The sequence below is a fragment of the Lissotriton helveticus genome, chromosome 2_1 (assembly GCF_964261635.1).
Source record: "Lissotriton helveticus chromosome 2_1, aLisHel1.1, whole genome shotgun sequence".
In the NCBI taxonomy this organism is placed as follows: domain Eukaryota; kingdom Metazoa; phylum Chordata; class Amphibia; order Caudata; family Salamandridae; genus Lissotriton; species Lissotriton helveticus.
The window spans coordinates 1,007,882,997-1,007,904,143 of NC_136059.1; the positions used below are offsets into that span (position 1 = coordinate 1,007,882,997).

Consider the following 21,147-nt stretch of genomic DNA (forward strand, 5'->3'; position numbering starts at 1 on the left):
ATCACATAATTATCAATTAATCAATTAATAAAAATTAATTACCAATTAAGAATTAATTAATTACCAATTAAAAATTAATTAACAATGTATTAAAAATAAATTAAATTAATTGACATATTTAATTAATTATAATTAATTTACTTCCCACCCTATTCCCCTATAAACCCACAACCCGCTACAGAATTAAATTACGCAAAAATTAAATAACATAAAATGAATTACTTAAAATAAAGAAATAAAAAATATACACTTTTCACGCATATATTAACATACAAAACACTTGAAAAAATTGGATAAATAAATTTGATATTATTAAAATTCGATAATTTTATTAACCTATATTATATACTTCGATATTTTGACTTTCTATATTTTTTAAATCGATATTACATTACTTACCTTAAAAACGATATTTTTGATGACTATATTCTGTCCATTCGATATTTTGTCCATTCTATATTTTGGAGGGGATATTTGTGTAATTCGATATTTTGGACTCGATATTTTGACCATATACTGCCCCAGAGTCCCTTCCCCATTCACATATAGCTTCAGCATTCATTAAAGACAGATAGATAGACATGAAGACATAGCTTAAATATCAGATAAATAGATAGATAAAGATGTGAGAAGTTATATCGGTGAGGTAAGAAGGATGACAGCTAAATGTGAAGTCAAATAAAGATATGAAAAATCAAAACTAAGTATGTGTTTATTATTAGGTCCAATGTGATGGATTGCAGGTTTTCCTTTCCCACACGGACCCCTGCCCACATCTTCAACAGAGCCACCAACACCATCGCACCCATGCTCCGCCGCACAATCAACTGCTCCCTGGCGACCGCCTCGTTCCCCAACGACTGGAAACATGCCGAGGTCAACCACCCCGACAAAGAAAGCCTTGGTGGACACCACTGATCTCAAAAACTACAGAACCATCTCCCTGATCCCGTTCCCAGCGAAAGTCATCAAAAAAGCCATCAACAGCCCGGCTTCAGAAGAGCCTACAGCACGGAAACCGCCCGCCTCACTGCAACAGATGATATCCTACTGGACAAAGACGCAACAGTATCCCTCATCCTCCTCAACCCCTCAGCGGCATTGGACACAGTATTACACTGTACCCTAATACGCAGACTCTACGATGCAGGAATTCAGGACAAGGCCCTCGACTGGATCCGCTCCTTCCTCTCCACAGAACGCAGTGGGTCAGACGCCCACCTTTCCTCTCGGACCATACACCTACCACTTGCGGAGTCCCCCAGGGCTCCTCCCTCAGCCTGCCACTTTTGAACGTCTACATGGCTCCACTCGCCCCCATCATCAGAACCTACGGACTCAACATTGTGTCATACACAGACGAAAACCAACTCCTCCTCTCCATATCCAATGAGCCCAACACCGCCAGACACAATTTTCGAGAAGGCATGGAAGACGTCGCCAAATGGATTAAAAACAGCTGCCTTACACTGCTGCTTTACACCAGCAAAACAGAAGTACTCATCATGGGCCCAAACCCCGATGCCTAGAGCGACACCTGGTGGCCCCTCAGCCCTTGGAAAGCGCCAACCCCCACAGACCATGCACGCAACCTGGGAATCATCCTGGACTCCGAGCTCAAAATGGACAGTCCAATCAACTCTGTCTCGTCTTCCTGCTTCCCGCCCTCTCCTCCTCCTCCGTAAGACCTTCAAATGGATCCCCCTTCAACACAGAAAGACAGTGATTCATACCCAGGTCACCAGCAGACTCAACTATGGCAACTTACTCTATGACAGAATAAACAAAAAACTCACCCGCAAGCTACAGAACATCCAGAATGCTGCTGCAAGTCTAGTCCTTAACCTGCCAAAACACTGCCACATCTCCCAACACCTGCGCACACTCCACTGGCTCCCCATCGAGGCAAGAATCACTTTCAAGATACTCACCCATGCACACAAGGCCCTTCACGACACTGGACCAGCATACCTGAACAGGTGACTCCAATTCCACGCACCCCAAAGGACCCTGCGATCAGCCCAGCTCTTCTATGCCGTGGACCTCCGCACCTGAAAGACCAGATCGAGAGGCCGCTCCTTCGCCTTCCTCACGGCCAAAGCATGGAACACCCTTTTGCTCCACCTCAGACAGACAACATCACTCCCCATCTTCGCTAGAAACCTGGCTCTTCGACAGGCCCCCTCCTTGATGGAATGGAACCTGCACCCCCCACCCCTAGCACCTTGAGACCCTTATGGGTGAGTATTCGTGTTTCAACAAACCCCTGATTGATTGATTGATTGAATCCCAATGCAGATGCTCGGGAAAAGTCTCAGAGAAGAGATCACCGATAAATGTTCCCATATCCTGGCCTTCCATGCAGTATGCGAATCCCAAGATCCTCAAGTTGTTGCGCCAGAGGTGGTTTTCAAGAATTGTCTACTTCCATTGTGTGTCCTCCTTAGATGCTGGTGTTTATTCTGTTATTGCCTTCTGAGTAGCCAGCTCATCTTCCAAGTTAGAAATTAGCGTTTCTACCTCAGTAACTCTGCGCAAATTCGGAGCAGGATTTCGGGATGCGTCGAATCGAATTTTGTAACTTGCGGCATGCACCTAGGGTCTGTTGGCTTTCTGTGTGGATTTCTTCAATTTGATACCAAAGGAAAAGGGTTAGAGGGGGGTCAGAGGGAAATCTAAAGACCCACATGGATTGTATCCCCGATCAATTTCTCACATACACCACAGAAATCCTTGGGACTAGAGAGGGAAAGCAAACAAGCAGAGAAACCTATGGAAAATCATACAGGATAAACCGTAAGATAACCCCTTCCAGGACAAAATCCCTCACCCACCAATGGTGGCAGGCTTCATCATTTGGGATTCTCCTCTTGGCAGGAACACCTAGTCCTGCCAAGGGCTACAACTTCCTCTCTGAGAGTAAGAAGCCCAGGGATGTTTTGTATTCCTACTCTAGTTAAGAAATACTAAATCCTCCATCGGTAGGTGAGAGATTTCGTCCTGACAGGGATTATTCAGTATTTCCATAAGTTTCTCTGTGTGTTTGCTTTGCCTCTCTAGACCCAAGGATTTCTATGGTGTATGTGAGTTTCTTCTCTATGAGCCATGATAATTTTGTAGATCATAGTCAGTGAAATCTCTTAATATTTCCCCCCTGCTTTTTCCGTCGGGTGTTTGGTTACACTCCCTACGTCTGCCCTCATTCCGGCCGAAAATGAGTAGTCGCATGCCAGAGCATCATTACCCCCTTCCTGTATGGCATCTTCACTATTTCCCAGCTTCTTACAAACTGTCTGAGGGGCAGTTTCGGATGTATCTGTCCCCTGATCGTGATCTTCACGGTGCAAGCTGCTTGATTCGCTATGTCCACTACTCTGGGAAACCCCCCTGGATCCGGGCATATGGTTTAGCTCAAATTTGTCTCCCGATGAATCCAAGGGGTCTGAGAGAGAAAATAAGTAGTCCCCAGAATCAATCTCCTTGATCAAGGTTTGTGCACTGTTGCCATCATTCCCCCTCTCCTCTTCGCCCAGTTCATCTATATTCAACATAGCATCTTTCTGTATATCTTTGCTCGAGGGGTTGCTCTGAGCCATTCTGGCCCTATATATTTCTTTCCTTGTTGGGTTATTTCAATGACTCCCCTTCCTGAGCAGGTAGATGTATGTCCAGATTCCAAATCATAAATCCTGGGTATTTGTTTGGTTGATGGACTTGTTGTAGCCTCGTCAACTTGTAATATATTTGTCAATCAATCAATCCAGTATTTGTAATGCGCGAACTACTCACCCCTAAGGGCTTCAAGGTGCTGTGGGCCATCTGGAAAATTAAGTGAGCCAATTGCCCAGAGTCACACGGTGCTGAGGTGAGCTCCACTGGAGCCAGGAATCGCACTTTGAGCCCCGTGCTCCAGAGTCAGGCGCCCCGTGTGCTGCGCAACACCTCTCCCTACCTATTTGTCATGATTAATTGTGGCACACTGGCATCCATAGATCTACCCTTTTTAAACTATTCTGATTCTTCACTCCATGAAGAAGGGATCAATCATGATCCCCTGCATTTCTATCCAAGCTCAGCCTTTGATAACATTGCCTAGAATCTTACACTTCCTTTAATTTCAACAACGCTTTATTCATAGTCACCGCTATTACGTCAGCTGGGTGGCCTTCTAAATGTATGCCTCTTCTCCCAACACACCAATCATTTCTCTTTCTGCTAGAGTGGTGGTTGTGAAGGAAAAAGTGAAATGTTGGGGGAGGGTTGCAGTCTCACAACGACTGCAGCACAGTGAGGGCACAAAGAAAGAGATGTTTTTGGGACGGGCAAAGTGGACTCTGGCCCAGGGCCCCACCCGTTCAGGGGGCCCCTGATAAAATCAGCTTGCTCTGCACAGTCTTGCCCTTATGACCTTGAATACTTCTTAAACAGGTTGTTTTAAAAACCGTTTTCCTTTCATTTCTTTTATGTGCCGGTGATGTGCGAGTCTATTATAGGTATTTTGCAGAGAGATTTTGTTTGTTTCATGCAACATGTATTAAATAAGTTTCAGATCAAAACGGTGCCTGACATATGAGAAATTGGAGAGGGTCACAAAGGTTATTTTCAGTAATATTAGTGAGCTGTGTTCCAATGTTGAAAACAGGGGTCACTATTTCGGAATTTTAGATGTAAACACATTTAGAATTTGGACGAGTGTGCATGTGCACTAACAGTGACCTGGCCAAAGAGGGCATGAAATTGGATCATAAATCCAAAGGTTCCCCAAGCAGGGGCCCTCCATATACGTTCAGCCCAAGGCCCTCAAATTCCAGATGTCCCTGCAGAAAGAGAGAGACAATCAAACACGTGCAACGCAAAGAAAAAAAACCCAGATATTTAGCAAGCAACTCTGGGTTTCTGCTGACTTTTTGATGGAGTTTGGGGGAAGTTCACCCTCACATTTTACAGGTGTTAACGAAGAGAACGCAATCTCTCAGAGCATTCCTATCGAACAGGAGTGAGATGGGGTCCTACATCGTGACTCCTCCTTCCGATCCATGCTCATGAACGGTGATCAGGCATCGTCATCGCCACCCCACTGGTAATCCAACACACCACCTACATGATATGAAGCCACACTTTAAGTACAGATTTTTCCAGCCAAGTAGCTATGTGAATGTTGTAGAATGTCATCAATGGTGACATATGTCGTTCCATTAATGACTTCCCAGGGTCACAGAAATTAATTTGTCAAAGATGTGAAGGATGGTTCACTTCTTTTCTTGCACAATCTCAAAGAAAAGTTCAGAATGTTCAAACATTAGAATGCCAGTAAGATTATGGGATGGTTGGATTTAATTGTAGAAAATAGATCCAGGATATTGCTCAAGAGGAGGAAATCATGAAGGAAGGGGGAGAAGGAGGGTGAATAGGTTTGGGATAATGCTGGATAGGGAAATTAGCAAGTGGAAAAGAGTTATTTGCATCATTGTCTGGGCTCATGATAGTTCAGCAAACACAGCTATGCAGCTAGATTTCCGATCATGACCTTTTCACCCCAATTTTACAGTAAATTTCAGCCGCCAACACCTGTATTGAATCAAGGACAATATGACCAGATGATGCACTTAAATACAGACAAAGAAATGCATTTTATTGAACCCATCCATACTAAGGAATAATACGTTATTTTGCTTTGCTTTGAAATAGGCCTTGTATGTATGGTATGTAGGTTTCAGGCCGAAATATAGCACTGAAACGGCCCTGCTGTCGATAACGGATGATCTCCGCATATACCAGAACAGTGGCTATTCCGTTGTCCTGGTACTGCTGGATTTATCAGCAGCATTCGATACCATCTCGCATAACATCCTGATCGAACGACTGACTGTGAATGGACTCGGTGGCAAGGCACTGGACTGGATAAAGAGCTTTCTCTCCGACCGCACCCAATGTGTCACCATGGGTGATTTTAGGTCGGATGAGGTTAAGATCACCAAGGGGGTTCCACAGGGCTCGTGTTTGAGCCCAACCCTTTTTAACACCTATGTGGTCCCCTTGGCAGATATAACAAGAGCCTTTGGTTTCTGTCCTGTGTCCTATGCTGACGACACTCAGCTGCTTTTTCCCTTTAAATTACTAACGCCGGAGCTTATACAATCCTTCTCCGAGGGGATGAAAGCAGTATCCCAGTGGATGTCTTCCAACTTTCTTCAGTGTAATGTTGGTAAGACTGAGGTGATGCTTTTCGGTGAGGCTAAAGTCCAATGGTCCCCTGATTGGTGGCCGCTGGACTTAGGTCCAGTTCCCGAACCTAAACAAATAATCAAGAACCTGGGGGTACGGTTGGAGCCGGAGATGACTATGAAACAACATGCCAACATCACGGTGGGATCTTGTTTTCATATGATAGGTCTCCTCCGTAGGATATTTCCATTCCTCCCGGACTCCATCAGAAGAACTTTGGTTCAGGCTCTAGTGATTAGCCGACTTGACTATTGTAATGGTCTTCTGGCAGGTGCAAATGAAGAGGTGCTAGACAGACTGCAAGTGGTGCAGAACACAGCAGCCAGGCTGGTCCTCAACGCCCCCCCCAGATCTCCATCTAAACCACTGCTGGATAAACTGCACTGGTTGTCCATACGTCAAAGAGTGAGGTTTAAGACCTGTTGTACTATACATAAAGGTTTAAATGATTTAGGACCGGCCTATTTGGCTAATAAATTTGTACCATATGCCCCTGCACGCACACTTAGGTCAAGTGAGCAGCCGTTGCTGAGGGTACCCAAGATTAGCAGGACTAGACTGGGTGGTAAGGCTCTGTCTGTGGTAGGCCCCATTTTGTGGAATGCTCTTCCACTTTCATTGAGACAATGCTCCGATCATCTCCTTTTTAGAAAACAACTGAAAACTTTTCTGTTCAAACAAAATTAGCTGAAGCCTGCCCTCAAAAATTATGTAAATTACCCATTTGTTTTTTAGAATATCAGTGAGATGTCCGGATATTTTCTTGCCTGCTGTCTTGAGCGCGGAGATACTCCTTCGGGAGTCTATTCCTAGCGCTATACAAACCCTCAAATAAATAAATATGAAGCTGGGAGAAGAGAAGGGGGACAGATGTTAATGTCTTCATCAACATTCTTACAACAAGAAGCTTCCCACACCTTCGTACGGGTAGGTATAAGTGAGATCTTACATCGCAAGAAGTCAGGAAATGCATGTGCATTGGGTATTTAACAAGGCTGATTCAAGTTGATGAATAATTACATTTACAATGGTTAATTGAATGCATACATTACTTAATGTAAAGCAAATGTATCTGAATTTTCAAGTTGTATTGCAAATGTACATATGAGTACATATTAAGGAATATGCTTCATAAAAACTACACTGTCACTAAAAAACATTTTTTAACTCAAGAATTGATGAACAAAGTGCATTTGGGGTTGAAATGCCTCTGATTCGCATAATCGGATGATTTGCAACCACAAAGCACAATTCGCAATATACATAATGAACTTTGACAAGTCACAAAAGTTTTTCCAACTTTCCATGTTCCTTTTGCAACTCAGTCCGAATCACAAAGATAAGGGGCATGACAGGAGCACCCACACAAACGATTGACTGATTACTGGCCTGATGGTGAGATCCTTTCACAAAGCTAAAGATAATAAGTGCTAATGGGACAATATCAACCATTTGATTGGTGGCAGCTTGCAATTTGGGAAGCAGACATTTGTTGAGGGTCCACCGGAAGCTCACCCCAAACACATTCCCCGTATGCCGTTTTTTAAAGCACCCCCCTGCTGCTCTGGGTGCTGAACATATAGAAACTCCATTGTTCATGACAAGGTCAGCTCGTCATAAGCACAGCTCCAGTGTACTGCATGACGAGCTGACCTTGTCATGAGCATGGAAGAGGTTAACAAATGTTGGCCGCTTGAAAATGGGTGGACAGTGCTCTACTGTTTCTCGCAGGACTCCATCCATGCATCCTGCCTCATGCATTTTAAAGGAGTGATTCTGCTTCTGCGCTCATCACTGAAAGGAATAAGACGCCCCCTAATGATTAGGGGCCGTATTCATTAGAAACGTTACTGCACCTGTACAAACTGAGGCGAACAACCGCCTTTTTGCACGTGTTCACTTTGTTCATGATACACCCACCAAATGTGCTGAAATGTTCAGTTTCTCATTTGACCCCCTAGTTACCCTTCATCTTAATTTATTTTGTTAAAAAAGGAATTACATTGATGCATTCAACCCCAAGTAAAAAAAAGTGTTTTAATCAATACGTTCTCAGTATATACCTAATCAGTTATAGGTTTTTCTGCTTGTTCTTGTGTGAGACAATTTAGACTGGAGTAGACAGTTGGGAATCTATTGAGCATAGATAAAGGTTTAGATGAGGAGCAATGTTTCTTTTTGAAAATGAGTCCTCAAACATTTAAATAAAAAGTAAACGCAAATGTAGATATTTGTAGAGGAACTAACCAGCCATTGTGTCAGTTGGATTCCCACTGCAAAGACATTGACTGAGTAATGTAGACCTATGCAAGTTTGCAATGGATATTCGCCTTCAGCCTCACAAGGGTGAAACTTCATCTATCTTAAAATTTAAATGGTGTTTTGAAAAATTATCATGTCTTTTAAGCACTGACTGTTCACTCAAAAAAATGGTTTAGTTTTTCTTATGGTGCTAAAACACTAGAGTCTTCAAGACATGATCCTCCCGATCACACCATATTCCAAGTGTTGCATGATAGGCAGAAGCAAACATCCTACATCTTGTTGTCATGAAATTGACTAAGTGGGAGACTCTCCATCTACATAAGTGTGTACATTTTCATCAGCATGCTTATAGCTGTTTGGTTGAAGGATTTGAGTCAAGGTGACGCTATGATAAACATTGTAATTAAAATAGCTTAGGCACAAAAATGAAAAAAAGAGGATATTCCTGGTCATGAGCTACAGTGAAACAAGCCATCCGGCTCCCCAAATGTATAGGAATCAAATGTATTATTTGGTTAATAAAAACCATAACAAAAGGTTATTTCATGTATCATTGCCGGTACAGCACCCATTGAAGTCCACTTTTACTGAGTGATTCAGTTCATTATACTAGTAAAGTAATTTATATGTATGTCAGTCACACAAGGATGAAAAATATTGGTTGTAGTAAAAACATTTAAATTCTAGAAAGCTAGAAAGGCCGGGATAATAGCCTAAGACAGGGTGGTAAAAAGTGCAGTATTGCGGATCACTGATCTGAGGCATGGGTACAAGTTAGTCAGAGCAGCATTAGCCTGGTTGGCGGTTGGTCCTGCCATGCACTGGATATTGTCAAGTATCTAAGTATCTAAGTACAGTCAGCAATCATGGAGTTTTAAAAATGTTAGCTTTCTCTGTGTAACAGCAGGGGCCTTATATGGTCGGTTGAGCTGAACCTTTCCTTGTAGCAGGGGGGTTGTTCACGGGCTCCGGTGGCGAAGAATAAGTCGGTAAGTTCTATTATGAGTGTGTTTCACTTGTTTTGTACGACTCCCAGTGCATTTTTGGGATTGATAAGCAGCTTGTGTCACCACCTAGTCACCGTAGAGGTGTCTGTGGCCCTCCAATTGATCCTCGTGACTAACCTTGTAGCTTCCGGATGTCTGTAAGAGTCCACTGCGCAATATTTGGCTACTGTTGGAACTACTAGCTACAGACTTAGAGTCAGGGGATTATGGTCGCTTTCACCCCTGTTGGGAATCTCAATGTTGGCAAGACAATTAGCAAGGGTTTCGGACAGGAAGATGTAATTGATTGTTGAGATTCCTTTACAGATACTGTGGGAATGGTAGTGGTGATCCTGGGCCTTGAATGCTCGTTCAGTGGACACTAGTTTAAAGGAACCTAGAAAACTGTTCATTTTTCCCCATTCCTTGATATTTCGAGCAGCAGTGCTAGGATTTCCCAGGTCCCTGATGTTGAAGTTCCCTGTAAGCCGGTCTTCATGAGAGGGGAATTCCGGAAGCATAGCTTCTAGAGGGCTACCGAGATTGCTTACTGTGTGCTGTCTTGTGCTTTCTGTGTGTTTTGATAGCAGTGGATCAGGAGTAAGGGAAGATTGTTATGAGAAATTGTTATCCCTGAAATTGTTGCCACTTGCAAAGCATAACTTCTATCGCTTTTATAACAGATATCGCTTTTATGTAGGAAGGCCACCGCAGATTTTGATTCTAGAATTGTCCTCAGACAATCCATGTTCAACGATGTAATTATGAGCTTTTGCACAGTTGGTGCTTTCTGAGTTTGCAGGCAGACTGATTGGAGGTGGCTAGGAATAGTCCTGTTAGGTGCCCCATTAGGGACCTACCAGCTGCTTCCACCTGAAATTGTTGCTTGCTGTAATGTATTTTGCATTTCTTTGATTCTTGGTGCATAATAGTTATAGAGCATTAGCTGCCTTTGATGCACTTGTTAGCCATTCGTGGGTGGCGCTTCACCCCCCTCTCAAAACACTTCTGTGTTGCATAGTTGTTAAATATTGCAGGGATTTGTTAGCATGAGCTGAAAGCCATTTTGTATTTCTGGCAGCCATATTGTTTGCCATGTGCTGCCACGTGCTCGCCATGTGCTCTGTCCTCCCTCAGTGTTGACTGCTCTTGTAATCTGCCTAGAAACTAACTATATTTAGCATCTTCCACCTTCGCACTTGCTCAGAAGGGCCTAGCTAGTAGAATGCACCTGCTCATCTTGGAGAACTGTCAGGCTATTTTTGCTGCTGTATGGAGAAGTAACTCTCCTCCCACTTTGTTGAGCAAGCAGATCTTGCAGGCCCATATTAGGCATTTTGCATGCTTAAATGTGATAGGACTGTCCCTTGGTCTTATGCTGACTATGTAACCCTAAGCATGTATACGGTCTCTGTTTTCTGTACTCCTCAGACTGCCTCATTCAGTTTCTAAGGCTTCTGTGTGACGTAGTCTCCCTCATTTGAGGTTAATAAAGATGTTACTTTTATATTTCAGCTTCTGTGACAATATCTTATTTGTTGGTTTAAAAGGACCAAGTATCAGTGGGACCCCTGAGAAGGCTTCTGTATTCTACAGAGTGGGCTCCTGCGGCAGTAGGACATGGGGGTATTTCGGAGGGTGGAGCTTCAACAGCTCGATTCCCCATTCCTCAAATATAAATGATTCATTCAGTATGGCATCTCTGTGATCATCTCTTTCCCATGTGATGATTGGGGCATCCAGGGACCTTTTTTCCAGGAGATGGGCAATCATTACAGAAGTTAGTTCATCCGATGTCAGATCCTTCGGTGTTAAATATGTTTAAACAAGCATAACAAATTATCCCTGTTTAATATGTCAGTGGCACCCTTGGGGGTGTAGTTTGGAATGAATGCCAGTCCAAAGTGGTCCATGGTCCCTGCATATGTGACTTCCCTTGCTTTGAAGGTTGAGTTTCCAGACCCTGTTGTGACTGGAAAGCTGCAGGGCAAGGTACACCTGCGGAGCCACTGCGTTGGATATGTGGGAGTCTGCTAATTGGGCCGCTTTGTCTCCAGATCTGAGCCTTTGGTCCACTTGTAGTGTGTGCCTGGTTGTCCCCCCAATTTGCGTTCGAGCATTGGTCTGCTGGTCTTGATGTTGGTTGTGGCTGAATGTCAAACTATCTGTTAACACCGGGTGTTGGATTGACGCATTGCTCAGATGGGCTTGTTCCAAATTCTCGTCGCTCATCCCAAACCATATATTTGTTGTTGCTTGATTACTGAGTGCAAAGGCCAGAATGTATTTTGAATGCTACTTCCATAGCCAGGAGGGCTAGGGAGGGCTTTGGTGAGAGACACCCTACTTGCTGCATCTGAGTGAGAGGGTATTCTGTTAGTACTTGATTCTACTGTGGTGCCCTGGGGCTGTTAAGAATAGATGTACACTTATCCCATTCCCGTTTGAAGGCTGCACACAATTGATCCCATAGGTGCCCACTGTGGGTTTGTTTAATGCAGAGAATGGGTTCGTAGAAGCAGCCTCTATGAGCCGCCCCTTCCCACCTGTGACTGGGGGATGTTGGATTGCTAGTATCCTGCTGAGTGCACCAGTACCTTTTTAGGTTTCATGTTATGCCATTGATGCTATTGATGTTTCAACTGTGGGTATAAGAATCAGTGTGACCCGAGGTGGATTGGTGCTAACTTCTGGTGCCTGATCCAAGCCAGTACCCAGAGTAGTCACTTTTTGAATGTTTTTTCCCTTTCCATTGGCAGATCAGTGCAGCTGCTGCCTTTGTGTTCTGGATTGCAACGTCTCAGTGGCAAGTAGAAGGGCTCGATGAATTGTCCTTGCCCGCTTGCATGCTTGTCCCTATCATGTGGCTTAGGCTTTATTTAGGGGCTGTGTTTAATATAGATAAGAGCTTAGTGGACTCGTCTTCTTGGTCCGCATGAGAGACCCTGGTAGGTCCTGTGAGCAGGGATCTCTGTTTTATATTTCAGCTTATGTGCCAATTTCTTCTTTGTTGGTTTAAAAGGTCCAAGTATCAGTGGGACCCCTGAGAAGGTTTCTATTTTCTATAGATGGCACCCCACGTGGGGCTCATCAGAGAAGTGGCTATCTAAGGGAGTGATCTTGTCAGGAGACAGAAATCTACTGAGAAGGACAGGACAGGACTCTACTAAGGAGGTACTCTGTGCACAGAGATTCTGGAGATTCTCTGTCTTGGCAGTCCAGTATATTTCTTATCTTCCTGATTTTGATCCTCCACATGATGTTACTCCTGACTGAGAACCTTTTTGGCGTGCGTATTCTAAAAAAGACCGTTAGGTCATTCAGAACTTGGCAGTTAGAATTTGGACAACCATTTGTTTGGTAAGAGTCATTCTGCGGCACTTGCTGTTGGTTTTTGATGCCTTGGATGGGTAAGGTAGTTTAGTAACGCTTACTGTGGCTTTGGGTTAGTATGATTGGCCAATATTTGTATTTGTATGTATGTAATATGTAAATTGCAATTTATGTAGGCAGGTAATGAGGAGACTTTTCTCTGTTTTGAATTGATTTGAATGGCACACAGTACAAGAGTACCTTAAGTGCTACTTTGATTATAATATTTGCATATGTTGCAATATTTTTGGCATGCCTGTTTCAAGCACACATCGGAGAATGTGTTGCTTTTTGGAGGTACCATAGTGAGATGTGAAGTGAATTAGCCGGCTCCCTAGAGGGATATACCTAAATAGGTTTAGGTATAAAAACATATTTCTTCCTTGGTGATTCTGTATCCCCAGGGAATTAAAATATGACAATAATACGAACAAGGATCCTTTTCTGTGCACTTTTGAGAAATGCAGAGCGATTTTTTGGTGTTCTGCCAGACAAAGCTAGTGAATTTAGTGTATTTTGGCTACTTGAAAATGAAACAGTCTGTTGGGCTGTTTTTTTTGCAGTCTTTTGGAATACTATTGAGAAGCTCTTCTTGTAAATATGTCTTACAACTGGTATTTACAAATGGTTTGGTTTGAGTACAGTCTGTTGGCTGTCCTTTGTTTCTGTCCTAAGTGTTGATCTGTGGGTTAATCATGTGTTTAAATGTCTATGTGGTTCGTCGTTTTACATTAGTGGTACTTCTGTAAGTAAAAAGCGATTGCGCTATTTGTGAAATAATGGCTCTTAAGCGTGCTGTATCATGTGTTTTGAGTGTATGACCCCTTCTGTATATGTCTGGAATGAGCTTAGTGTGTTTGTTTGTGTTTTCTTGCTGTCATCAGTCTGTTATGCAAAATGTCATTTAATTAATATTAAATACAAATTAAATAAAAATCCAGAAATGAACCATATGATATGCTAAATAACTACATGTTACTATTAGATTGATAAGAGCAAGCAACTATGCACATGTACAAACTGCCAATGCTTAAAAGATAAAATTAGTATTCAGATTGAATAAGAATAAAATAGGCTAAAAAAAAAGAAATTGTGTGTTTTTGCAATAAATAAACAATTATAAAATGTTACAACATTTTCTTTAGATACATTGTCTTAGATATAAACAGGCAAACACATCATCTGAGTAAATTGGATGTTGTTGAACTAAAACACATATTATAGAACATGCATTGAAAAGCTCCAATTTTAAATAGACAGTCACCGTGCTTCCATTTCAACTCTAAAAAAAGCTTTACAACAGCTGTGTTTTAACCGCCGCTTAGACGAGATGGCAGCACGGGAAAAGAAGGAGGAGTTGTGCTTATTGTTTTTGGGCAAAAGCAAGTTTTTATGCACTCATATGAATATACCACAACACAATTGTATATGTTAGCTTGGCCATATATACAGCACTAATGCTTTTAGTCTGAGGATTACTGTAAAAAAAAAAGCTGAGGCAATGAAATTTAGTTTGACTTCATATGCCCTCATGTTACACTTGTACATTTGCTAAAAAGAATTGGGGATTGAGTATTCATGTTTTTTAGTTCCCTCAAATGTACAATCCACCTCCTATAACTTTGTTTATGCCTAGTTGCTACAAATAGGGGTTGATAGTGTTGACAGAAGTGAAACCTGTTTCAGGTTTCCTACTGTCAAAATGGGGGAAGGAGGCTAGCTCCTCTTCAAATTAAGGCTGGGCAAAATGTATGTTGCTCTCTCCTTTTCTCATTTTTTTAGCCTTTCTAAGCTGTCTGTGAAATAGCAATGAGACATTTAATTGGCTATTCAGTAATACTGTTTTTTACATTGTTAGCATTAATAAAATGAATACATATATATGTTATGTTACTGCCCATCATGTTTGATGAAATTATGACTGGATCAGTAGTCTAGATTGTTGTTCACTTATTTGACCTTTAGGCGGAACAAGATGTGAGTAGTTTTTGTTCTACAAGTCTTAAGGTGATAACACCATTATTGTATGTTATTCCATGCTATATAATTTTGCAAGGGCATTGCTACTTTTTTTTATTAGCTAGTCTCTGTAAACAAACTGACAGTCCTTATAAGAGCTGATGTTGCATAGTTTGGATCACGAAAATTGGAATGCGGGGAAGATGCCCATGGGATCCTTAGCAAAAAATGTTTTGAAGGAAATATTGTTTTATAGATAAGAACCCCTGTTAAATTAGAAATTTTAGATGTTTTCTGTTGCTCCTATAACATGAGGAGAGCATGGTCCTAAGCATACAATGTAGGTGCTTTTATTAAGAAGAAATCATTTTAGAAGTGTCTGCAGTCCTATACAAGTAATGTAAAGTTTATGAGCAAAAGTGTAGGACATTTCCTTTTTTGAGGGTTTTCAGATTAGTACACAGGAATACACCAATGTAAGGATTTAGGGTATGTCTGTGTGTAGTTTTTCTCTTTTCCTCACAATTTAGTAAATGAACAGACGTCCTTGGCTGCTTGGGATTGGGTGATGTATTATTCTTATCAGTTCACCAAAGAGTTCCTTTTATACTTGCCATAGGTATAGGATGTTGGTTTTTTTACTCTCTCTTAGATAGATGGAAGTGGTTCTTGGGTGCCTTGCTAATATATGGGGCGTCCCAAGACTAGGAAGTATTCTGAGACTATCCTCTCTGCTGATAGACTGTTTCTGTGCCTTGTCTAAAGACCTTTTGTTCTGTCCACCAATAGATATTTGCTGCCTTACAACCATTGCCAGAGGGGCCTGGACATCAGATTCAGCATGGGGAGTCAGCGTCAGCACCAGTCCAGCTTGAAGCCAAAGTGAAGGTAACCAGCACAGGCATTGCTGGCAACTAGGACCTCAGTGAAGGCGGAAGCCCTGTGATTTAGTGTGTACCCCTGCAACTGTCTTGGGCGAAAGACGGGGTCACAAATCAGAAAGGAGAAAATGTGGATGAAGTTTTAATGCCCAGCTGAGAGTCACAGACCGACCAGAATGTCGAGGAAGCTTTGCTTGAGGTGATCCCTTTATAAACAAGGGCTGCTTCAGAGATCCTAGCATCAGGCCTCTGAATCTTGGTCCCAAAGTGAATGCAAGTTTGCTCCTTTGTTTGTTGGTCAAGAGGTGCCTGAGCACACTGGACGCAATGTTTGGCCCCAACGAATGAGCAGTGCACCAGCAGAGCAATGCAGGAGTGAGGGAAGGACTTGAGTTTCGGGTACAGGTGCTGTGTCTCTGGTGCCTGTTAGATTGAAGTGAAGAAAACTGGTGCACTGCCTGAGACACTGGACAGGATCGATAAGAGCATATGCCCTGGTGGGTGACTGCCCTGAAAGAAGAGACTTTTTCCTTGAAACTGGGCTGTGATTCTTGAGTTGCGAGTTGTGCAGCTCCACCGTGGAAACAACAAGAGCTTGCCTGTGAGGCTCAAACGGACACAGGGAGAAGCCTCCCCTCTGGTTAGTTGTACAGTGGCTTCAATTTCCCAAAGGACTTCTCCTTTTTGTCAATAATGTACCCCTTTGGATGTCCCGTTTTTAAGGAGGAGCAGCCCTTTGCAGCTCTTTGTTCTAATTCCTACGGTCCTGGTCCCAAATATAATGGATGTTCTAGCCCTCATAAAAGGAAAATGGACAAGAAGCCCTTAAAATGTTTTTACTAGACGGTTTTAGGATTTGCTTTTGCTTAGGACTAGGAAAAATGATAATTATGTTTGTAATAGTGGTCATTACTCTCTCCTGCAATCTGTATGTAAATTATGGCCCAATGCTCCGTTCCCTTTGTATTCCTGCTTATACTTCAAATATACCCGTTTAATGAAATGTTTAGAATGGAAAATGCCCACCTAGCAATGAATAAGGATATTGATAAATTTATGAAAATTAATGTGCAAATATTTTCTATGTTCCTATTGGATCATATGAATGTCTTTAGCTAATGCTAAAAGGACTATCTGTTAAATATTGAAGGGATTTGTTAGTATGAGCTGAAAGCCATTTTGTATTTCTGGCAGCCATCTTGTTTGCCATGTGCTGCCACGTGCTCGCCATGTGCTCTGTCCTCCCTCAGTGTTGACTGCTCTTGTAATCTGCCTAGAAACTAACTATATTTAGCATCTTCCACCTTCACACATGCTCAGAAGGTCCTAGCTAGTAGAATGCACCTGCTCATCTTGTAGAACTGTCAGGCTATTTTTGCTGCTGTATGGAGAAGTAACTCTCCTCCCACTTTGTTGAGCAAGCAGATCTTGCAGGCCCATATTAGGCATTTTGCAAGCTTACATGTGCCAGGACTGTCCCTTGGTCTTATGCTGACTATGTAACCCTAAGCATATATAAGGCCTCTGTTTTCTGTACTCCTCAGACTGCCTAATTCAGTTGCTTAGGCTTCTGAGTGACGTAGTCTCCCTTATTTGAGGTTAATAAAGATGTTACTTTTATATTTCAGCTTCTGTGCCAATTTCTTCTTTGTTGGTTTAAAAGGACCAAGTATCAGTGTGTCCCCTGAGAAGGTTTTTATTTTCTACAGAGTGGGATCCTGCGGCAGTAGGACATGATGGTATTTTGGTGGGTGGAGCTTCAACAGCTCGATTCCCCATTCCTCAAATATAAATGATTCATTCAGTATGGCATCTCTGGGATCAGCTCTTTCCCATGTAATGATTGGGGCATCCAGGGACCTTTTTTCCAGGAGATGGGCAATCATTACAGAAGTTAGTTCATCCGATGTCAGATCCTTCGGCGTTAAAATATGTTTAAACAAGCATAACAAATTACCCCTGTTTAATATGTCAGTGGCACCCTTGGGGGTGTAGTCCAAAGTGGTCCATGGTCCCTGCATATGTGACTTCCCCTGCTTTGAAGGTTGAGTTTCCAGACCCTGTTGTGGCTGGAAAGCTGCAGGGCAAGGTGCACCTGCGGAGCCACTGCGTTGGATATGTGGGAGTCTGCTAATTGGGCCGCTTTGTCTCCAATTCTGAGCCTTTGGTCCCCTTGTAGTGTGTGCCTGGTTGTCCCCCCAATTTGCGTTCGAGCATTGGTATGCTGGTCTTGATGTTGGTTGTGGCTGAATGTCAAACCATCTGTTCACACCGGATGTTGGATTGACGCATTGCTCAGATGGGCTTGTTCCAAATTCTCGTCACTCAGCCCAAACCATATATTGGTTGTTGCTTGATTACTGGGTGCAAAGGCCAGTATGTATTTTGGATGCTACTTCCATAGCCAGGAGGGCTGGGGGGGGGGGGGCTTTGGTGAGAGGCACCCTACTTGCTGCATCTGAGTGAGAGGGTATTCTGTTAGTACTTGATTCTACTGTGGTGCCCTGGGGCTGTTAAGAATAGATGTACAGTTATCCCATGCCCGTTTGAAGACCTGCACACAATTAATCCCATATGTGCCCACTGTGGGTTTGTTTAATGCAGAGAATGGCCTCGTAGAAACAGCCTTTATGAGCCGCCCCTTCCACCCTGTGACTAGGGGATGTTGGATTGCTTTGTGTCTAGTATCCTGCTGAGTGCACCAGTACCTTTTTGGGTTTCATTTTATGCCATTGATGCTATTGATGTTTCAATTGTGGGTATAAGAATCAGTGTGACCCCAGGTGGATTGGTGCCAACTTCTGGTGCCTGATCCAAGCCAGTCCCCAGAGTAGTCACTTTTTGAATGTTTTTTCCCTTTCCATTGGCAGATCAGTGCAGCTGCTGCCTTTGTGGTCTGTATTGCAACGTCTCAGAGGAAAGCAGAAGGGCTCGATGAATTGTCCGTTCCGGTTTGCGTACTTGTCCCTATCATATGGCCCAGGCTTTATTTAGGGGCTGTGTTTAATATGGATAAGAGCTTAGTGGACTCGTCTTCTTGGTCCACATGAGAGACCCTGGTAGTTCCTGTGATCAGGGATCTCTGTTTTGTGAGGCACCGTTTTTTTTAAACTGTTTTTTCAGTATCTTTTTTGCTGTTCTTGAAAGTTTTCTGCCTTATTGGAATGGTGATTCAGGAGATTGAACTTGTGTGCTCCCTCTTGTGAGCTTCAGAGGAGTTAGACCGCAATACTGGCCAAGGTGTGAGTGGGCTGATTTAATAAAGAATGCAAACTCTGTTCGGGCTCTGGTGAGGCCAGTATTACCCAACTGGGGAAGAGTTGTTTTTAGTGATGATTGGGTCGGGTGTAAGAGTTTGGGTTAGGGAGGATGCAATACAATTTTTTCTAAGGGCACGGTCCGAATTCTTTACACTGTCCATTAGAGGCCAGCGTATCTCCAGTGGAGAGCTTAGTTTTTCAAGCAACGGGGAGCATAAGCAGAGTTGATCCACCTCTGCTTGCCCAAAGAGATTTTTCAGTGTACTTAGCCTGAGTCCTAAGACCATTAAGCTGGAGGTGATGGATTGGGTTAGGTCTATATAAAGCTCCATCTTTTGTGATTGACATAGGAGCACCCTGGCAATCGTATCATGCTTGATGCTAATGGAGGACAGAGAGGACAGTGTAGGGCTAGGAAGTCCTGCAGAAGGAGAGACTGGTTCTCTTTTGTGAATGGGACTTCTGGGCTGGGTTTTAGGTCATTTCTAAAGGCTCGAGTGTGTGTCCTTGATGCTTCCATCTGATCTTCCATTTGAGCTTCCAGTGTGGAAAGGAACTGGTCTGCTAATATACTTCCCCTCCTAGGCTTTTTAGAAGGGGATTGAGCGGAGTCTGCCTCTTGAGCAGTTTCTGATGGCTTGGTTAGGGCCGATTCACAGAACTAATCTAAGACTAAATCCTAAACTTACTACTTTTGGTATTCACAGAAGGCATTTAGTAGTAGTAATGTTAGGACTCCTAACTTTGCTACTACTAAATGCCTTTTGTGAATACCGAAAGTAGTAAAGTTAAGATTTTGTCTCAGTTTAGTAGTAGTAAAGTGCCCACTTTACTACTGCTAAATGCCTTCTGTGAATACCAAAAATAGTACATTTAGGATTTGATCTGAGATTAGTTATGTGAATCAGCCCCTTGGTTTTTTGTAGTGTAACCTGAGAGGAGAGGGTGGATCTTGCTGCAGTGGACTACCATGATTAACGTGACTGCTCGTGAGCAATGTTCACTTGTTGGAAATGGCCCTTTTCGCAGGGTTATCCCCAGACTTTTTGCTTCTTCCTCCCTTGTTTTTCCTGACCTGTGGTTGTTGACAATAGGGCTCTGGGCACTTTACCACTGCTGATCAGTGCTAAAGTGCATATGCTCCTATGTAAATTGTTATTGTAATTGGTTATCCATGATTGGCATATTTGTATCACTAATAAGTCCCTAGTAAAGTGCACTGAGTGTGCCGGGGCTGGTGATACAAATGCTACTAGTGGGCCTGCAGCACTGATTGTGCCACCCACATGAGTAGCCCTAAAATCGTGTGTGAGGTCTGCCACCGCAGTGCCTGTGTGCAGTGTGTAAACTACCATGTCAACCTGGCCAGTGACTTCACTGACCAGGCCTAACATTTCCCTTTCTGTGCACATTGGACACCCCTATGGAAGCCCCAAGGTACCCTCATGGCCAGGGTGCAGTGTAGATGAAAGGTAGAGCATGTACTAGTGGGTGTGACATGCTCTGGTAGTGAATTACAGCCATTTTCGTTTTTCACTACTGAGAGGGCTATCTTGCCTATAGGCTATAGTGGGGAATCCTAAGTATAATGTTTATCTGCATATCTTCCCATAAGAGCAAGATAGAAAATTGAAGTCTGGTATCCATCAGAATATAATAACACATCTTTTAGGAAGGATGGTTTTTAAATCCTGTGTTTGAAAGCGGCACTTTTAGAAAGTGGCTGCTTTCTTGTCTGACCTTTCTGTGTGCCTTTGGCTGTTTGTGAATTGACTGTCTGGGTTGTGAGTGATAGGGCTGGGGGGTTCCAGGAGACAGAATGAGTCCGCCCAGTGATGAATAGAGAGATCTGAATCCAGATGGGAAGGAGGAGTTGCACCTGGGACCTGATTAGGACTGTACCTGCCCCCCACAGGGCTGGCTCCACCCCCTGTGGTGCGTCTGATGTCCCTGCCCTGCACTGTGAAAGGAAAGAAGGAATCATGTCAATAAAGTGCTCCAGGGCTGGCTCCACCTCCTGTGGGGCGTCTGATGTTTTTTGCTCTGCACTGTGAAAGGAAAGAAGGAGTCATGTACACAGAGTGCTCCAGAACTGGTTTGGACTGGGCTCAGAGCCCTCCTGCACAAATACTTTTTGGGGTATAAGTACAGGACCCCAGACCACTGAACTTTAGATCATCCTGGAATCAAGAAGGACCC

General features: G+C 43.1%; 1 pseudogene; it reads left to right on the top strand.

Moving 5' to 3' along the window:
• LOC144820194 (annexin A1-like) overlaps positions 1-21,147 on the top strand; it is a 159,294-nt pseudogene that overhangs the window by 61,198 nt on the left and 76,949 nt on the right.